The 19053-nt window shown below is 41.2% G+C and overlaps 1 long non-coding RNA gene across 1 annotated transcript in view; it reads left to right on the top strand.

Moving 5' to 3' along the window:
• LOC132791214 (uncharacterized) overlaps positions 1 to 19053 on the top strand; it is a 145374-nt gene that overhangs the window by 62915 nt on the left and 63406 nt on the right. Inside the window, exon 4 of the long non-coding RNA XR_009632880.1 lies at positions 18126 to 18224. This is a non-coding gene — a long non-coding RNA (uncharacterized LOC132791214). The remainder of the gene's footprint in view (positions 1 to 18125; positions 18225 to 19053) is intronic.

Genomic DNA, 19053 nt, shown 5'->3' with positions numbered 1-19053 from the left:
ATATTCAGTATTTTTTCGGTATATTGATTTGGTATATTTCGAAATTTATACCGCACTGTTTTGTCCGAGTTTTAAAAGGGGTAGTCGCGTCTTTGTTTACTTGGCTGACAATCTGGTATATTTAGTATTTTTCGGTATTAATATGGTATATTTTGAGAATAATACTGCACTGCTTTTATTGAAAATTGGTAGCGAGTAGCTTATAGCCGAGCGTACTCGACTGTAGCTTTCTTACTTGTTTTCATTTAAGGGCCTCGGTAGAGTATTAAAATGTCGTCATTTTTAACTGCTTGGTTAAATCTGCAAGTCTTGCAGTTGTTGTTAAGGTTGGCTCTGATATCAACGCTGAGTGAATTTGTATGTTCACAGTTTAAAAGAGCAGGCGCGAAAGTGAACACTGATCCGGTCGGTTGCTGGTTTTGTGGCCCATGCCAGGCCATGTTACCTGGGATACTGCTGCTGCTGGCTGCTTGGCTTACAATAGCTCAAGAATACCGCTATCATTATTCTTAAACTTTTGCGGCGGTGGCGTTGTTGGGTGACTCCTTGAGCAGCCGCCTCTAGACTTTAGCCCCCAGTCGATTCTCATTTTAATGAACCGCCGTTCTATTTTTCGCTGATCTTTCGCCACTAATAGGAACGTGTTCACGTCGTCGTTGCTCCTTGGCGAGACAACGACACCAACAACAGCAGCCACCACCAGCAGCAGGAACGACAGGGAGCAAACTTTAGCGCATGGCAGCAACATAGCAACGGCTTAAATCTATGAGGACGCCTTACAAACTATGCTTAAGTGATTGTCAAGTTAGGCTTTTAATTTATCATCCATAGACAACAGCAGCAGCCGACGACGATGGCGATGGCGACCACTCGGACTTGGGGGCTAAGTAGAGGTTATGCCTGGGTTAGGCTACCATTTTTTTGCTTTTATGCTGTGGCTGGACTCGCTGCTGTGGCGGGCAAAGTGTTTCGCATTGCATAATCTCGCGCTTCCTTGACGCGATTCGAGCAGAGTTGTTCCCCTTTTTGTCCCTCCCGACAGGTTCTGCTGTGTTCTTTTTGTGGACCCTGCTTGGGTGTTCGATCGTTCCACATTCCGGCATAATTGATTTTAAGCACAGACTCCTCGCTAATAAATCGTAACTTTATCGCAGTTTGCTGCTCGTCTGATGGCTGCTGCTGTTGCTGGCACTTGCTGCCGCCGTTTTTTCCGGGGCGGCCAAAGTTGATAATTGTCCAATAAATAATGATAGCAAATGTTGGCATTAGAAAAAGCTTTTCACACAGTTTTGGCCCTTGACCGCCATCTGCCACTTGGCGGTCACGTACATTATCCAAATGCTGCCCTGCACTTGACGATGTGGCTGCTGCTGCTTTAGACTTTGGCTGCTGCTGCTGCAGTTTAACAAATTTCAGCTCGTTTATGGTCAAATGGCATTGCACTGCCTTCGCGACAGAGGCAGACACAACGGCAGCTGCATGGCCGCCAATTATCCGTACAAGATGCAGCAGCAACAACAGCGGCAACAACAGCAGCAGCGGCCCCCGCAACCCAAACGATGCCGAACCCGAGATCCCGAGCTTTACAAGTTACTTTACCTTGCCGGTCGGTCCAGTCAACAACATCAGCTAAAGTGCTTCACTTGGTTGTTGCTGCCGCCTGCTTGTTTGCTGTTGTTACTTGGTTGTTCATTCCTTGTCCGTTGTTGTTGTTGTTGTTGCTTTGTCGCCTGCTCTTTGCTATCTGGCATTGCTTGTCCCAGGCTTCTTTTTATCCTATGCGTCTGCTATCGCCTCTTGTCTCTGGTGTCTGTTCAGTATTCGTTGTTCTCAGTTCTCCAACTCCAACTTCTAGCTTCTAGTTCAACTCCTCCCCAGCTTCTACTCTATACGCGGACGGACCGTGTTCTGTTGTATTTTATCGCAAAAATACTACTTGAGTAGCTTTATAGCCCATGTTGGCCAATAAAAAGCTGACAAAACAATAATCTCCTGTGCAAATTTGAACTAGCCAAACAGAAAATGGGCCACCAAACACGAGCATAGCAACAGTTAAAACTAATTTGTGGCGTTTGTCTTCGAATTGGTAATGCGTAGCAAAATAGTAAATAATTATAAGAATTGATAAATATCGCAAAATTTTAAGTAGCTGCAGCTGCACCTTCAATGGCGACCTGATTTCCTCAACTGTCGAATTGCTGCCGAAGCATTTTCGAGTGAAGAGTAAGATTTATTTTTTAAATGTCGATTATACATTTGGATTAAAGTTTTTATACCCGGTACCCATAGTGTAAAAGGGTATATTTAGCACTTTATGGTATATTTTGCATGTAGTACTATGTCAATATACCAAATGCAACATTTAGTATATTTTTAGTATTTTTGCAGTATATTAATAAGCTTTATTTTAAAATAAATATCGTTTTGCGTTGCTATATTTTGAACTCTATGGCATATTTTGAGTGTGCTACTATATTGATATACCGAATGTAGCATTTAGTATATTTTTAGTTCTTTCTCGGTATATTAAATAGGTATATTTTAAAATTAATACCGTTTTGCGTTGTCATATTTTACAGCATATATATTTTGAATGTAGTAATATAAAAATATACTAAATATACCATTTGGTATATTTGCATTATTTTTGGTAAATAATTTGGTATATTTCAATAATAATGCCGCACTGTTTTGCTTTTATTTACAATGAGTAGCTGGTGTCTCAAAGTCGAGCACTCTCCACTGTAGCTTTCTTATTTGATTTTTTGGGTGTTCGCTCCCGAAGTTTGATCTTTTATTAATTTAATATGCACGCCCGCCCGTTGGAGGCAATAAAGTTGCTACATTTTACGCTGATGCTGAGAAACGTAAGTCAGCTACCTCAAAAAGTTGTGGCAGTTGCGGGCGTGGCATTTGTTCTTGTTGCTGCGAGATGCGGCTTAAATCAAATAACAAAAATGATATTCGGGTTTATTCGGTTTAGAGTTTGAAAAGGCGCTGAGTTTTTCGAGAACAGGAAATATAATTTAGCTGACGCGGCGTGTGGTAATTAAAAGGGCAAAGCAGGTACCCAATAGAAGGCGTGTCCAGTTCGGTAGCGATTAGTTTAGAAACAACACATACACACCGAAGAAACCGAGCACACAAATCAAAAGACTTAGGCAACGAACTGGCAAGGCAAATCGAAGCTTTGAGACAAACAAAAAAGTTCCCACATAGTTGCGAACATTGTCAATGCTATCGACAAAGACAATAAAATTATTATACATAAAACGCCTGTAGACAACAACAACAACAACAACGAGAATTCGATGGGTAGAGGACTGCCAGTTGAAGACCCAAATCTAAGACCATAAATATGAAACGACGAAGGGTAGCGAAACATGGAAACCGCGTTGGCTTTGGCTGCTTGTTAACAAGTTCACCAACAGCAGCAACAGCAACAGCAGCAGCAGGTAACACACACAACAGCGCAAAAAAGCTGAACAACAACAAAGTATCATCTCTACACTTGGCCCAAAGATCAAACGCATACATTTTAGCGGCAGCTTTTGATAATTTTTTTGCTCGCTGTGGTTCTGCGTTTTGCCGAAACGCAACATTTTTCATATTGTTTATTTTAGTTGAGATATTTTTTGTTTTTGTATTTTCGTTTCGTTCGTTTTGTTTGGTTTTGCGCAACTGGCGCTCGCCCCCCCGATGTCGGCATCATTAAATTAAAACGAAATTTAAACAATTTCACTGAAAATTATACACAATGAAGAAGCTGCCGAGGAGCAAGCAGAGACTGAATGAAGCTCCCGACAACCTGTCGAAAAAGTCTGCACAGACATATACCAAAAGTCAGCCTGTCAGTCAGTTCAGTCCCAAAGTCCCTTGTCCGTTGTCCGTCTGGACTGAAGACGAAGTCAACGACGAAGACGACGACGACGACGCATTTGGTCTGGACAGGTTGATTACTGTTAAAATTATCACTGATTGTGATAAGCGATAACTGTGTGAGCACGTCAAGTCAACGACGACGACGAAGAAGTCGACGAATTTTGATGATGATGATGAGGATGATGCCAAAGCTGAAGCTGATGCTGATGATGGTACGCCTGATGAGTTTCGGGACTGTTTTGTTTGCTCTCGCCTCTGGGGCCAAAAAGTTGAGGCGCATAACGAATTGTTACAAACCTAAATGGAGCGGCTCGTTAGTCCAACAAGTTAATGTGCCTTCCGTTGCAGTTCGAAGTTGGAGTTGGAGTTGGAGTATGGGAGTATGTCGGAGTTTGTGCGTCTCGTGTGATATGTTAATAAGCATTTGCCACTTGTTTCTTGTGTGAGTTTTCCGTTGCTGTTGCCGTTTGCCGTTGCATACAAATTATACGAGACAACAACTAACTTTTACCCAAGTGTGTGGATTGGCGCAAGACAACAAGTGTTTGGCAACACCTACAACATCAGAGAAAGTTTGTCTGGAATGTTGTGTGCTGTGTTAGATTCCCGCCTCCTCTTTTATTGAATGTATAGCAAATGAAATGCATTTTGTTGCAGCTCTTAGCGTGGGAAATGCAGTTGATTTTGAATCTTTTTTACTTTTGGCAAATCATAAAGAATTCATTGGAAATCGCTGAGTTGTTGTCCGTATCGAAAAGCTATTGAAATATGGCGGCTAATAAGACCACTTTTATTGCTCTCACACAAAATCTCGTTGAATGTCTGAAACAAAGTACCAAACTACCAATGAGAGCTGGTCGAAGGAGGAGGAGGAGAGTGAGACAAAAGCTGCGAGCTATAAAATTAAAATAACAAAACGCGTGAGGCAAACAAAAATAATAATAAAAACAAGTTAAATAAACCTTTAAACGCAAAAACAAAACTGTAACGGCAGCCAGCAGCAGCCTGGATTAAAATACAAAATGCCATCATAAAAATTCAAATAAAAAAATTTAAATTATTGATTAAGATCGACGAAACAAAATATTAAAAACTCGAACTGAATGAAGCGTCAAAATAAAGCCAAGTGAAATTTGTTGAGCCGTCTTAGCTAATAGCTGACTAATAGATACACTCAAATCTAGTTCTTAGTAAGTGAGTCATGCAAGTCAAGTAAATGATAAAATGATGAGTAGAGGAAACTTTCAAGTATCCAAAGCAACACCTCAAAGCAACAATTTATAAACTCACCTAACATGCTGACCAATCAATCTACAAGATCTTCTGAATGAAGAGTATTTTTTTTTTCAACTGGCTCTGAGGGAGTGACATTATTAATTTATTAAATTTATTTTAATTACAACTGCTGCTCTTAGATAAATGCCGCCATTGACTGGCTCTGGCTGATGAAAGAAGAGAGAAGTCGTAGAAAATGTGTTGGGCTGGGGCTGATTGAGCGATGCTTTACGATGACCATTGGCATTGAGTCGCTGAGCTTTTTGTTTGGGGACTATTAAAAGATCCATAGCTGATTATATTGGGTAGCCGAGTTTTTAATGCATCTACAATCTTTATGCGAGGAGATTTGTAACATTGTGTTGAGACTCACTTCGATGCGGTTCCGCTTTGAGTGGATTAGTCGACGGATGGCTCAAAAAGACAATGGGCATCGAGACGCTCAAGTGAGTCATAACAAATCACACATTGCGTATGCGCGATTTTATAGGAAATTGAAACATTAGTTTCGTCGAAGGGATTACTCAGTATGGAATGGGGGAACTTTTTAACTTTTTGAATGTGGGGCACACAAAGTAGTCTCCTTTGTGGTTCTCTGTGACTACCCACGGAGCAGCAGGCAGCCAAAGAAGTCTTCCGAGTGTCGCGACGGGCAACCCACTTCTTGGGCCACATTTGCATATGAGTTCATTTAGCAGTTTAGGAACTTGGCACAAATAAACTTCTGCAGCGCTCTGTGTTCTTCTATGTTAAAGCCACGAAACGTGTGCTAATTTACATGAGATCGCATCGGACCACATCCTCAAGCACACATCCACATCGACATCTCTGTTTTCATTTGGGTGTGTGCTCCCAAAAAAAAAGCAGAAACGAAAAACAAAATACGAAGAAAGAGCCAGGAAAAAAGGCAGCAAAATTAAATCAAAAGCGCGATACGCCAACGTGGACCCGCCGCAAGCAGCCCACTCGATGATGATGAAGAGTCTATCGTCGCCTGGCAATCGCCTATCGACCGAATGCTCCTGCATATAGTACTCGAATATGTTTATCCTCTTCTGCACTGCAAATGCGATTCTTAAAGCCAACGAGTTGTTAATCTAGAAGAGCAGCTAGCAAAACTAAGCTGGAAGTGATAAGAAAGCAACTGAATGGAAGTCGCTTTCCGCTCTCCTCCTAGATAAAAAGCATATTTCTTTAAGTGTATGCAGCAGGCGTCGCCCTGGTTAAGTCGAAGGCGGCCGAAGGCTGCATTTCTATGTTGTTTTTTATACCCGCTATCAATAGGGTAACAGGGTATTATAACTTTGCGGCTGCAGGAAATGTTTGTAATAGGCAGAAGAAAGCGTCTCCGTGTATGAAGTTTATATATATATATTTGATAAGCGATAAGAGCCGTTAGTATTTTCTGTGGTATATTTTGAATGAACCAAATATAGCCTTTAGTATATTTTAAACGTAGCATTTTAATAATATACCACATATATCTTTAGGTATTTTTGAATGTAGCACGTTAACTATATACCAATTATATCATTTAGAATATTGCAAGTATTTTTGTGGTATATTTTTTGGAATGTAACATTTCAACGATGTACCAAAAATAGCTATTGGTATATCTAATCTAGCAATTAGACGATATACCAAATATAGCCTTTGGTATATTTTTAATCGAGCAATTCAACGATATACCAAATATAGCGTTTAGTATATTTTAAAGGTAGTAATTCAACAATATACCAAATATATTCTTTGGTATATTTTGAATGTACCGCGTTAACGATATATCAAATATATTATTTAGTATATTGCAAGTATTTTTGCGGTATATTTTTTAGAATGTAGCATTTTAACGATGTAGCAAATATAGCCTTTGGTATATTTTTAATCTAGCAATCCCACGATATACCAAATATAGTCTTTGGTATATTTTAGTATTTTTGCGGTACATTTATTTGGTATATTTTCAAATTAATACCGCACTGTTTTGCTTTCATTAAAATTGTTAAGCGGGTATCTCATAGTCGAGCACACTTTAGATTACTTACTTGTTTTTTCGGCTGTCCAAGTGGCAAGTGCAGATTGCGAGCATTAGATGAAATATTTATATTGTCTATATGAATTGAGCTGGCGATTCGCCACTGCGGCGAGGCCAGCCAAAAGTTCTCGCAGCAGGATGCCAGTCATATCGCACAGGAGAGTCTCTCTCTCCATGGGCCATGGCAATGGCAATGGCTTCTCGCATCAGGTAGCGGTAGCAGCACACACAAGTGTCCAGCGAAAACGACACAGAGATATGAGCCCATTCTGCAGTCACGTTTTATTTAAATATATGCGCGTGCGGGCAGCTGTTGCAATGCTTCCCTGTGTTGCATGCTGCAGGGAGGAGGGAGGCAGAGTGACGATGAGTTTTCCCATTCGAGATGTCGAAGTCGTTGGCTACTGTAAACGCCATTTCAGCGATATATGAAAAAGTAGCTCAAATGTAGATGAGTGCTGCTGCTGCAACTTTTGGGATAATATTGTAAGGCAATTCAATTCGATTGGCTGTCATCTTGGCGCTTTGGCCCTGGCGGCGACAAGTGTGCTCAAATTATGACTCAGGCGCAGGCTTTTAATTGCGATTCATTTAGTGTCTTTTGGCCAATTTCGTGAACAAAACGGTGCAACTGAAATTTCAATTACTCGAACATCACGCGCAATCAACAGATCGTCGCCTGGGCTGCTGCTGCTCTATGACTCGATGGATGATTAATAACCGGCTCAGGCATTCAATTCTCATGCTCTTCTTCCTGGTGCATCGCGTGATGAGGTTTGCTCCTGCACTCAAAATGCATTGCACCACACCAAATTGCAATTGTTTTCAGTTTGAAACTGAATAAAGGAAGGCAAAAGTTGAATGACTATCGGAAATGTAAAGTAACAATTTTGTGGTATAAACTTTTCAATGATTTGTTTATTATAAAATAGTTTTCTCTGCCTAAAGAACTGATTAGCAATTTTATAGTAAATACTTTTTAAAAGTTTTGATTATTATGGAATAGTTTTCTTAGTTTGTTTACACTAAAACTATTTTGAATTCTTCCTCAGCACTTTCTTTTTAAATGCAAAAGTTGAATGACTATTGTAAATATAAAGTAACAACTTTATAGTAAATACTGTTTATTGATTTGATTATTATATAATAGTTTTCTATGCTTAAAAACTCATTGTGCTATTTACCCTAAATGAATTTTGAATTTTTCCCTCAAGACTTCCTTTTTAAAGTCAAAAGTCTAAAGACTATTTGACACCTTATAGTAAATATTATTTAATGATTTGATTAAAGAATAGTTATCCATATCTAAAAATTCTTTGGAATGCTTACACAATATACATTTCAGCACTTCTATTTCATAGTTCATCTCTTCCCATTCTTTACAAAGCTTTACTTTTAGAGCATTTGTTATTCGCTTCTTTAGTAAGCTCAACATACCTGAGAGCAGCTTTGCTGCTGGCTTAGTTTATTTGCCAAGCGGCTTTTGACACAGTAGTTAACCAGGCACATAATAATAATGGAGTACTTCGTGCCATGGTCGCTGTCTGTCCATTTGGCAAAAAGCAAAAACAGGTAGCTGCATCTCTCCAGCAATTGCAGTCTCCCATTACATTTATTATTTATTAATAACATAATTTATTGTTTCATGGCATTCATGTGAACTTCATGAGCCTGTGCTTCTGCTGCTTTGTGGCTGTGGCTGCTTGCCTGACTCTGTGCAACTTGTGCTTTGTTCATAGCAACGGGGCAGGCAAAGGGAGGAGTCTCTAACCATTGAATTAAATGCAAGCTGGTGGCGAGCTTGGAGCTTGGAGCTTCAGCTTCGATTGCCAAACGGGGCATTAGGTCGTCGCCAATTGTTAGACGAAAAATTGGCGCTAGTTTGGCGCGACGTTTGCGCGCTGCCCCCTTCAGGTTAGCGGCATGCGGCATTTGGGCAACGTCCCTCGTAGTGCGGAGTAAATTGCGCAAAAGATTCTTAAAGTTAACGGCCCTTCATAAATTTTGTTATGAAATATGTGCGCGCTCGTTTAATATGCCATCCGTTCAGTTCAGCTCTCAGGCACCACCAAAAAAGCCAGCGAAGCAAAGCCAAAGCCAACCTCTGGCAGTGCGCAGTAGTTTTCCCTCGAGAAAAGTTCTCATCCATGGCAGCGAGGCATTTTCCTTCATCGTTCATTGTGGTGGCTGCCGTTCGTTTGGCAAGTGGCATGACAATAAAAATTTACGATTGCTTTTATGGATTTACGAGGTTTTTGCTGTACAACGGCGTTTGGCGTCGTCGTCGTCGTCGCATCTCTGCCGCCCACTCATCCCTTGAGATGTCCGCCGTAGACGGACGTCTGTAATTTGACGCTAATGAGTGTCAAAGTTGATAGTTTGATTTTGGCAAATGGCGTAATTGTGGACCACAACGTGCGACCAATTGCAACGCCTACTCTCTGAAAAATAGTGATTTCATTGGACAGTGAGTGGCCAATTTCTTTGAAGCAAAAGTTTGGATAATTGCAGAACAATTTCAGTTTGAATTTCTCTTTACTATCATCCTCATTTGCCACTTTGTAATCTTAACGAATATTCTTTCAATGACGTTTGCTAGATATCTTTGATAAGTCACACACACTTGGCTCTAATCCTTAAGCATATTCTGATATTTGCACATTTCGTGTCAGTAAAATGCGCTGTGCAGCGGACTGTGGTAGCTTTCACTGTTACCCATCGCTTAAAATCAATTTTATGACTCTTGGCCAAGAAAGGAGGCAAGAAAAGAAAAGTAGAAGCACATGCAGAAGGCCTGCTGAACTCTGGCCTGGCAAAAAGCAAAAAAAAATTTTCACGCCGCTGCCACAACGACTGCGAGTGGCACAGCCAATTGAGGCACTGCATAATTTCACCTACCCAAACGAAACGAAACGAAACGGATGAACAAACGAATCTTTGGGGCATTGTCGTCGCCATCGCCATCGCCAACGTTGGAGGCACGCACGCAACTTTCATTGAATTAAACCCTAAAAATATGAAGCTTATCACAAATCAGGCAGCATTGGAACTTCATCACCTACTTTGAATGTTGGCTACCGCATGAGTCGCTGCTTCTGCTGCTGCTGTTGTGGCTGCCACTCGGTTTGACCTACATTCGTGTCCGCAGATGCGGAGGGAAGTAAGTATAAACCACTGCCAGACACAGACACACAGAGTTGAAGATGAACTAAAAATGCAATATACAAAATATGTGCCGCCACAGCCGCCAAAAACAATTTACCAATTTATGTTGAACTGCTTTGCGTTGCGCTGAGCTGCGGTTCTTGATCCTGTCTGCACAACAACTTGCAACTGTGCTCATGTGCATCCTCATCTTTATCCCGATACCTATACCGATACCGATTCGACTGACTCTTCCACTGACTTGGCAAATCACTAAATTTATATGTTTTCTGATTCAAAATATTTATTGCCAAACCAAAACCAAAAACCAAAAGCGCAACTCGCGCTGGCCCCAAAAAAGGGCAGCAGCCAAGTCCAAGTGTTGCCTGGTGGTGACTTCCCCGACACAAAGACAGACGGACAGACGGAAGGCAGGCGAAGCTGTGCGCTCAAATTGCCTGAAAAATGGGAGGAGGACATTAAAATTCACCAAATGTATTTATTACGGCACCAAGAAAGCAACAGCATCGACACAACAGCCAAAGCAACTGATGCGTCGACCGCAGCCGCAGCCCACATACAAAACTCACTCTGTGTGTTTGGCCAGCAGAAAGAGTCAGTCTCAATCTCGTGGAGAGTCACAGTCGGCACTTGGCGGCGCGGCATGTTTGCAGATTGATTTGCTGCGCCTCCAGATACCCCGAAGATACCCCAAGCCAAACACTTGCCGCAGACAGCAAGCGAGCAGCGAGCGAAACGCAGAAATCAATTGTGAGGAAAAAAAAAGGCATTTAGTGTGAGCCATCAGACGCGAGACTGACTTTAAAGTTACACTTGCAGAAATTGTAATTAGACAACTATTATTGTGTTGGGATATGATTGAATTTAATTTAAAATTTCAGACATTTAAATATTCAAGCATGTTTTAATAAACTTCAATATTTTTAGACATTTTCTTTTAAATTATTCCATCAGTTACCCAAAAGTTTTGCTGAGTGTCACTCGCATCGCCTGGCGACGAACTCACAACGCGCTACAAGTGGCCGCCTAGACAGACGAACAACAAATAGATTCAAGCCAAAGTCGGCGATCGAAATTTATTTCGATGCCCTGCAGCTGAATTATTTAAACCGACGAATTCAATTAGAGACAGTGACTTGGTTTTTGCGCGCTAATCCAAGCAAGGCACATAGGGATTGCAGAAGGGAGAAGAGGGACAAATCTGAGCTGAACTGAGCTGCAGAGTTGAAGAGCGAAAAGCGTTCGTTGAATTTGCGTTGGCGCTGAGGGCGAGTCCAAGCAGCGGGTGCGGCTCCACAACGACTTCACGCAGATCTTTTGAGGAGGCGTCGATTGAGACAAGTGGAACTCTTTTTTTCTATACCCGCTACCCATTGGGTAGAAGGGTATTATGACTTTGTGCTGGCAGGAAGTGCATGTAAGAGGCAGAAAAAGACATCTCCGACTCTATAAAGAATATGTTCGTGATCTGCGTCCATATCGGAGACGATAAAGCCATGTCTTTCGACTGTTTGCCCTCTATGGTATATTTTGAATGTGGTATCAATCTACCAAATATGGGTTTCTGTATATTTTCGTATTATTGCGGTATATTATATGATATATTTTAAGAATAGCCACTACCATATGTTTGCACTCTATGGTATATGTCGAATGTAGTACTACATCAATATACCATACATATGTAACCTTTGGTATATTGTAGTATTTTTGCGGTATATTAATTCGGTATATTATAAGAATATTTCAGCACTGATTTACTTTGGTATATTTTAAATTAATTGTTCAATCAATACATGAAATATGGCCTTTGGTATATTTTTAGTATTTTTGCGGCATATTAATTGGGTATATTTTTTTTTTAAATCAATACCGCCTTATTTTGCTATTGTTCGGGTATCTCATAGTCGAGCACATTCGACTCAACTTACTTATTTCTTATTTTTCGTTTCCCCCTTCCCCCATTTCTTCTTAGCTTTATTGTTGTTGTTGCTGGATGAGTGTGTTAGCCATCTTTCACCTTTTTTGGTTGGCAGGATGCGCGAACAATATTTTGTTAGTTCCTTTAATTTGATTTAATTATATGCGCGGGCAGTGCAAACTTCCCCGCCGCCAGTCGCCAGTCTGCTGGGGGCGTGTCCCTTTGAGGCTGTGCCCACTTTTCGCTGCCACAATATTTCCACCTCCCAAATGTGACGTATTTTGGGTACGGTGTGTGCGCTTGAAAAATCACCGCTTTCAACTTTTATATTAAGTATTATTGTAAGAGTGTGTGTATGTGTGTGTGTGATGATCATGATCATGGCTGATCGCATTGTTGTTGCTGTTATTGTTGTTGCTGGTTGATCTTAGGAGTGGCTTGTTAAATTTCACTTGCATGTCAAGGCACAAAGTCTTGGTGTGAGGTGTTGGGCGTCGATTTATGCGCTTTTCACTTGTCTCGCCTTTGGGGAGGAGCAGCACAACTTACACCAGAAGAGAAATCGTTTCGAGTGGAAAAAGATCGCATGCAAATGCAAGCCAAATAAAACTTCGACTTGAAGAGGGGCGGCCTAATGTGGGAAAATTCTTGTGCCAACTATTGAAATTGATGCGCAATCATAGCACAAATAATAAGTCAACTTTTGACAATCTGAAGCATTCGACCAGAATAAATTTCTGGTACAAGACAGTGGACATAATTGTTGCTGAAGCAACACGAAGTTCAACACGAAATCAGCAGCCAAATGATTTATCACCATCACATAAAGTAATCAACCTACAAAAGTATGCAATGTGTGTGAGTGTGTGTGTGCTCAAGTGTACAAGTGCAGCCCCTTTAACATTGGCGGCACTCCCCACTCAGTTCACTCTCAGTTCAATTGCTGCTCTCTCATATTTGAATTGGTTTGGTTTGCTTTGGTCACATACCAGAAAAGGCCACTAAACCGCATAACTGTCCATGTCGTTCAGTATGTGAAACAAAAACCCAATTGACGATGACGACGACAGGTGATTAATTGTTCCAAGCGCGTAGACGTTACTTAACGCTCAATCTCTGACTCTGACTTTGTTTCTATGTCTGTTTCTGTTTCTGTTTCTCTGACTCGTGATGTCAAGATCCAAGTGTGAGTGTCCATATATGGGGATATATGTATGTACATATATATAGTATTTTGTAGTCGCAAGTGTCGAGGCGAGGGAGAGAACAAAACAAGTTGCATGTGGGGCTCAATGAATGAATAGCTGAATAGTTGAATAGTTGGCCAAATGACTGAATGATACAAGCACCTGAAATTCAAAACAAAACAAAACCCAACACGACGACAAAACAACAACAACGACAGCATCAACCAATCTCGTGCGCAATGACAGCAGTTGAAGTCATGTATTTTTTTGTGTGTGTCTGTCTGTTTTTTTGTTGTATTACTGTTGATTCGAGTGCTTGAGAGATCTTGGGTTACACTTTGCTTCCATTCCATTTGGTTTGGCGTGCGTCGTGGCTCACCCAACCTCACCTGCTGCCCCTCTCCTCTCCACTCACGCCTCCCTCGACACGTCTCTCTGGGCTGTCTCTATGGCGTATGATCCACTGATTGCTTGATTATTATTTTGATTAATTAGCTTAGATTTGGCTAGTTCAAACTGTACGGCCCACGCCTCAAGCTGAAGCTCAGTCAAGATCGCTATTGTGTCTGGTCGGACGGTCGGTCGGTCGGTCGGTCGGGTTTTTGGCTCATTGGCTCAGGTTCATGCGTTTGCCAATGATTGATTGAAGTTTTCGTTGATAACAGCTTACAATTGAGAAATTATTTACATGAGCTATAATTAAACTTGTTTGTTGTTGCCTGTCATTTGACGTGTTCACTGTATACGTCACTGCTCTGTCTCCATCTCTCGGTCTCCATCTTCTTCAGGTCTGGTTTATTGAACCGACTTCAATTGAACTAAGCAAACCATAGAGTATAGACCGAGAGAGTGTGGGCTGAGAGCCGTTGGCAAGTGATGTTACCTATACCAGTTGGTATATATAAATAATCAGGAAATTGCTTTAGGGCCTGTCAGATGCCATGAGTTGATTAGCCACTCTCATAATGTGTTTAGTGCGAATAATAATCAGCAAAGATCAGCACAGGTCGCCAACCAAAAGAGTTGTAATGGAATGCAAAAAGATATCTTCTCAATAATAAATAATAAGTTTAAATTCAAGCTTAATTGGATCTTCAGTTGAACGAAACCTGTCAAGCGGTGGCCATTGTGGCATTTAACTAATTTGCTGCCAATGGAAATGTGTCAACCGAGTGTCAAACTGTGGCTATCGTCATGCTCATCCATATGCCTGGCTGTAAGTCACGCTCCAATAGAAAGCTGTGTGCCCAAAAGCGACGACGACGACGACGACAAAAACCTTTCCCAACCTCCCCAAAATTAAAGAAACAACACAAAAGTAAGAAAGTTACAGTCGAGAGAGCTCGACTGTGAGATACCCGTGCGGTATTATATAATATTCCGTAAAAATCCGAAAATATACCGAAAGCCATATTTGGTATATTTTAGTATTCAATTTAGTACTACATTCAAAATATACCATAGTATGCAGGAAGGATGGCTTTTCTAAAATATACCGAATATACCGCAAAAATACTAAAATATACCGAAAGTCATATTTGGTATATTGATATAATGATACATTCAAAATATACCATAGATTACAAACAGACCCACATGACTATTCTCAAAATATACCAAATAATATACCGCAAAAATATACTGAAAGTCGTATTTGGTATATTAATATAGATCTACATTCAAAATATATCATAGTGGGCAAAATATACCAGATATATATATTTTATAGGGTCTGAGTTGAATACATTTCCTGGGGCCACCAATTTATAATACCCTTCTATTTAATGAGTACCGGGTATAAAAAGCTGATGCGGGCGCCCATCGATCGTTTTGTGTTGTGTGGCCAAAAAGTTGCGTTTGTTGTTGTTGTTTATGCTGCCTGTTATTGGTTGTTTGGTTATTTGCTGGATGCGTGTCGCGGTCCGTTGAGCTTCTGCCTCTGATTCGGATTCGAGCGACACGACTGACTTAGCGCATGCCTTCACTTGCCTGGGCAGCTGAAGCTGAAGCTAAAGCTGAAGCTTCGTCGACTCCATTTGGGGGCAGGCGAAACATGCAAAGTGACAACGACGACGACTCTGCCATATTTGGCCAAATTCAAATGCCATTAACACGTACGCCATTTGTCGAGAGGCAGAGAGAGAGATTTAGGAGAAGGGGACAAAAGGGAATTACACTCTCGGTTTGTGGGTTCATTTGTCCACTTTCTGTGTTCGGCCATTTCCGTGTTCGTTTGTGTCAAAGCCGCTGCACGCATTTCCCCCAATTCGACATTTAACACTTGTAAATTTCTTGGCCAGCATCGTCGTCGCATTTATGGAAAGGCCGCCGATTGGAACCTCTGTTTTGCTTGTTGTTGCTGCCTGCTGCTGTGGCGGTGAATCGTGTATTTCTCCTTCTCCTGCTTGGCATTGGGCTCGCATGGTAACCTGTCGTGATTCTTGTTTTAATTTGCTTTGACTTGTGCGCCTTTTTGGGCTGCCGTCGCTTCGGCTTCGACTTTGCTTTCGTATTGGAACGGCATTGGCAGTTATTAGGCCTAAATGCAAAAGGTTTTCCATTTGCCTGGTTAGTTGTGTTTGGCTCATTAGCGGCCAACTTCTCTCACTCTCTCTCTGTGTTTGAAGCTTGGCTAATTTGCCTCGTCTTGCAATTATCGTTAGCACTCGCTCCAAAAAGGGACCAAAAGCCACAACAACAGCAACACAAAACTAAGTACAGAAAACTGTGGCAAGATCTAAACTTTAACTTAAACTGATTTAAACATGCCAAATCTTGTACGCAGACATAAATTTACAAAGTTATCTCAGTACGCAAATCGTGCGCTTGTTGTAAATACCCTAGGCAAGTACTTATGCCAACAAAAGGGTAGCTAAGACTAAAAGAATTGAACACCTGATGGCTTAAGTTTGTTGTTGATTTAACCTTGATCGCTAAGCTTGCAGCTGTTTTTGAAATGAGCCACTTAAGGTATCATTTAGTCGAGTTGTCTGCGAGACTAGAGCAAGCACTCTTGTGTGATTTTGGTTTTTTCTGTTTTTTGGCTTTTTGGCATAGATTGAAGCGTTGCCGCTGCCGTCTCCTGACGCCACCGTCGCAGCTGACAACGCTGACAAGTGTTAATTGAATTCATGTCTCTGGTAATCATAATAATAATAACAATATCATGTTGTGCCAGAGCGCTGAAGTGCCTCAAGACAACGACGACGACGTGCGCTGCGAGCTTTTGATGTTGTCCGGCTGTCCGTCGTATCTGTCGTTTCATGTCCGTCTCTGCTGCCTGGTTGCCTGGCTGTCTGCCTGGCAGCACCGACGCCGCCGTCGCCATCGTTATAAATTACTCAATTAATGTCAGCGTTTATGTCAGCGGCAGCACCCAAAGCACCACCACGAGAGCAGAGCAAAGCAGAGCTCAGTAGATAGGCGCATGGGCTTTATGCAGATAGTCCAGCATAGATATGACATGCGGGGACATGATAATGGGGCATGTTTAGTGGCTGTCGCGTCGTCGTTGCCTGTTTAATTAAAAATCTTTTTGGCCTGGCCACAAAAGTACAGTGAACACCGTGATGTGAACCTTAAGCTCAGAGACTGAGACTTGAGCTGAGCCTTTAAACTGCTGGCAAGTTGCGCAACTTGACACTTTGCATGTGGGCCCTTAACAGCAAGTTCGTTGCTTAAGTCTTTTGTTTTCTACAACACAAAAAACGTGCAAATTATGATTTTTTCGTCGTTGTTGTTGCTCACTACTTTTGTGCTGCGGCTGCTGCTGCTGCTGAAAACGAAATGTCAATTTTTGTGACGGGATTGCTTTTGTCTTTTAACGCCCTCAATTTGCAGCATCAGCGCGCGCCCCACGCGACACGCCTCCAAGTCGAAGCAAAAAGTCAAGTATTCAGACTGATGTTGAAATAGTTTAACATGAAAATCCTTTACTTAAGTATGAATGAAGTATGAATGCTGACGTTGAAATAGTTTAACATGGAAATCCTTTACTGAAATGATAGAGAATGCTCTAAGGAATAAGTTTAATAGAATGTTATTTAAAGTCTAGGTTTAATTATTGAAGCAAAAAGTCAAGTCTTCAGACTGATGTTGAAATAGTTTAACATGGAAATCCTTTAGTTAAGTATGAATGCAAATTTTGAAATAGTTTAACATTGGAAATCCTTCACTTAAATGCTAGAGAATGCTTTAAGGAATAAGTTTAATAGATTATTATTTTAAGTCTAGGTTTAATTATTGAAAGCGTGTTCAAGTTTTGCTGGAAAGTGATTTGTGTGGCTCTCTTTGAAACCAAATACGCGTCACGGGCATAATTAAATCTTTTGACTGTTTTGCCTTTTGTGTGTTATGTTTGTGTGTGCCATTTGTTGTCTATGTTGTAATAATAAGATAAATCCGTTTTACGCTGGTGAACAGGTTGCTCACGACGACGACGACGACGACGAGTCTCTAACGCCTTTGTCTCTGTAGTGCTTTTGTGGCTCTCGACTCTTGTTGTGCGGGTTGAACGCCCAACCTGACAGGCGCTACACACAGAGAACAATGCTCGCCGTTTGCCATATTATAATACAACAAATACATATACGTATTTAATATTTAAAAATCTTTTTTTTTCTCATTTTCTTCGTTTTGTTTTGTTTTATTTTTTTTTCAGCACTTAGCGTGCTGACAAGTTGAAGCTTTTGCGTGGCCCGTCAGTCAGGTGGCTCATAAGAAATATAAACGGACTTGGACCTCTTGCAAAACAGTCTCGGTACGTACCTTATAATTGTTGTTGTTGTTTTTTGTTGTTATTATTGTTGTTGTAGACACATTTCAGTTTTGATATGTGCTGTCGCCCATTTGAAGCTTGCGTCTCTCTTGTCTTGTTGACGGGCCGCTTTGGTTTTTAGCCATGGCCAGGCCTTTGGTGTGGGTGGCCCGCACACACACACACACGAACACGAACACACACTCGATGGAGAGTCGGACATGTACCTGGTGCAATTGTTGTGCCGCCGCCGGCGCCTCAGCGTTGGCTCAGAGTCCGATTCCTCCCCGGGTCCAACTCTCGGACTGCGTATTAAATTTTGAAATTGGTTTTTGTTGCGGTCGTTAAGCTTATTTCCGTATTGAAGTCAGTTTCAGTCTCAGCGCTGCTGTTGCTTTGCGGTTTGAATTAATTAGCTTGCACCGAGCCGAACGACGAACTACATTTTGTTCTTGTGCATATTAAAAAGATACAAAAACATTGTCTCTGTCTTTGTGTGGCCTGGTCCCAAACACTATTCAGCATACAATACGCCAACGCAACTGAATCTCAAATCTCTGAATTCAAATCCGAATCCAAAACCAACTCTCGACACAATGGTAATTATTAATAATGCAAATAATTATATCGATTTCATTCAGGGGCGTTGCCGGTGTGATTTTGTACAAAGGTTCTCTTCGTCGTGTTCTTTTCGGTTCGCTTTGATCGCCAGTGTGGGAAAATAACCCAACAAGTTCTCATTTGCTGCCACTTGAGCTTAGAATTCTCACTAATCTTGCTAGATTTTGTTTTGTGTTTTATTTTATTTGTTTCTAAATTGTTTAAGATTTGT

The sequence above is a fragment of the Drosophila nasuta genome, chromosome 2L, assembly GCF_023558535.2.
Source record: "Drosophila nasuta strain 15112-1781.00 chromosome 2L, ASM2355853v1, whole genome shotgun sequence".
NCBI classification, from domain to species: Eukaryota; Metazoa; Arthropoda; class Insecta; order Diptera; family Drosophilidae; genus Drosophila; species Drosophila nasuta.
This window is presented reverse-complemented; position numbering and strand designations above follow the sequence as displayed.